This window comes from Zea mays, chromosome 8 (assembly GCF_902167145.1).
Source record: "Zea mays cultivar B73 chromosome 8, Zm-B73-REFERENCE-NAM-5.0, whole genome shotgun sequence".
NCBI lineage: Eukaryota > Viridiplantae > Streptophyta > Magnoliopsida > Poales > Poaceae > Zea > Zea mays.
In genome coordinates, this window is record NC_050103.1 from 44113073 (window position 1) to 44115668 (window position 2596).

Here is a 2596-nt window from a genome sequence, read left to right on the forward strand (position 1 = left end):
GTAGCCTGTAGTTCTGCTGACAGAGGAGAAGCATCATCAAAAGCAAAATTTCCATGATGCAAATCCTCATACCAGTCATCCTCGTTGAAAAATCCTTCCTGATGAAGCTCTCTGTGTTGAGGCCTTCGGTTCTGCTCATCTTGAGCAAGATGGCGAACTTCTTCAGAGGCTTCGTCTATCTGCCTTTACAGGTCAGCTAGCCTAGCCATCTTTTCCTTCTTCCTTTGTACCTGCTGATGGAGCATCTCCATATTTCTGATCTCTTGATCCAAGTCGTCCTCCTGAGGCATTGGACTGGTGGCCTTCCTCTTCTGGCTTCGGGCCTCCCGAAGAGATAGGGTCTCCTGGTTGGGATCCAGCGGCTGCAGAGCGGCAGCCCCTGTTGCTGAAGCTTTCTTTGACGGCATGACGAAGTTCTATGCTTGCCGAAGGTGTTCAAAACTCAAAAGTGGAAGTGAGTTCACCGGAGGTGGGTGCCAATGTTGGGGACTTGTTCTCAAATGCTAAGAGTTAAGAACAAGGCAACATGAAAAGTGTTAAATGTTAAAGTCCTTCGTCCTTCTGAGCATTATCTCCCTTCGGATATAATGAATCCCGGATGAAGGTTATGAAAGACAAGCCTTCATAAGCACAATAAATGATGGAGAAGGATTCATACACAAGATATGAAAAATAATATAAACACTTTAAACATTGTTATTAACTTATTTTTATTTACGTTATTGTATTAACAATAACAAATTATAAATGTACCTTCGGCTCGAAGGAAAGCAAGGGTACAAGACTGACGCAAAAGCGAATGCCCAGTCAGCGTGAACAGTACGGGAATACTGTTCACCTATTTATAGGCACGGGTCGCAGCCCATGCAAAATTACATCTAGGCCCTTTGCCTGTGACAACAACTCTATAGTAATTTATCTGGGTCTAGATAGTCTTTTCCTCTTTAAGTCGGTTTTTCTTTTCTGCCATCATGTTGAAGCTCCCTTGTGCACAGCTTCGGCTCTGCTCCATCCTTCGTATTATTTCCGTGCTTCTTCATACCGTGGGCTCTTGTTCGAAGATCTCTGTCCACACATTATACTCCAGAGGTATTGTTAAATCATGTTTTTGAGGACCTTCGGAAGCCGAAGGCCCCCAACAATAGTACATGTATTCCATCATAAAATTCAGATTTGCAAAAGTTACAGACTCTATCTACGCCTTTGGTCGTCAAGATATCTAACGGCAAACTGACGATCGTTCCGCGCCACCAAAGCCTTTTGAATTGCTGCAATGAGTGCAACATTTAATCACATGTATACTCAATTCACAATATAATGAAAACAAGTACATAATTTTGATGTAGGTAATCTTATAAAATACGTTCAAAATAATGGGTGTTGTGATGGAACGGTTTGAAGTGTATTGTTGTATGGTCAGTTGATTCGAGACACTCTAGAATAGCAAATTTAAATATTCAATATTAATCATGATAAAAGAAAAATTAGTGAATAATGTGTTTGCAAGGCGTAAACATATGTTGTACCTTGTTTTCTGAACCGCCGAAACATGGTCCCAATTATGATGCTATAATTCTCATAGCCAACGCCCAGCGGAGTGCATTTTTGTTTAGTAAATCGCCCCAAACTTTAATGGTATGTAAAGACCACCTTGTGACATTGATTTTGTGAATAATAGATTAGTACTAATAGATTTAACATCATATCGGTAATATATTAATGGAATATACCTAGCATCCATTATAACAATCTTCCTGAATGTACCCCACATTGTGCGATGGATTGTATCCAATAGGACTACAATAGCCATAATGTCTACAAAAAGAAAAATTAAATATGGATTAATACTCAATTTTGTGTAAAGGAATTTTAAATAGGGTTAGTAGATCGATATATTCTTACCAACTAAAGTCCTGTTTGGCAGCTCGGCAATATCATCAAGGTTCAAGAATATATGTTTTGGAAATGGCGGCATTTGAACTGGGACAGTGTATGGCTCTACGATAGTTTGGTGGGTGAAATACAACTCCATGGTACCATTTAAATGTCAAAAATTAAATGCACCCGGATTAAGACCAAACCATACGTTGTGCATCTTGTAGACATGCTTTTCATGGAGCAAACTGTTGAAGTATTTGACTATCTCATACTGAGTTGCAATGGCCTCGATCTTGGCTCCCTAATTTGATTTCAGCACAAAATAGATTGTGGTACGAACATTATATATAGTTATGTAAATGAAACCTAAAGAGGGGTTGTCTTACATTGATGTCAGACAAAATGTAATGTTGCCTGTCACGATAACGTGGTTCAATCGGGAATTTAACTTCAACTCGAGCGACAATACTATACTTCCGTTGTACCCCATAAAAATCTTCATCGCTATAGTCGTCGAACAACCTGAAGCTATATTAAACATGCGACTAAATAACGTTCATAAATTTGATAGCGAAATATTGTGTTAACTGTTGTTTATAATATAACTTACACATGCATCCTGTTTTTCTTGTCCAATGCAACTCTTTCACGGTTCAATATGGCTGGCTCCATCAAAACCTATTATCATTTGAAAATATTTTAAACTAAATTGTAAAAT

At 38.7% G+C, this 2596-nt stretch overlaps 1 long non-coding RNA gene across 1 annotated transcript; it reads right to left on the reverse strand.

Moving 5' to 3' along the window:
• Nucleotides 1–1212: 1212 nt before the first annotated feature.
• Nucleotides 1213–1580, reverse strand: LOC103635137 (uncharacterized). The gene is made up of 3 exons (XR_557182.2): nt 1527–1580; nt 1364–1435; nt 1213–1268 (listed from the first exon to the last, which is right to left on the reverse strand). It is a non-coding gene; the product is annotated as an uncharacterized lncRNA (long non-coding RNA).
• Between the last annotated feature and the right edge of the window lie 1016 nt (nt 1581–2596).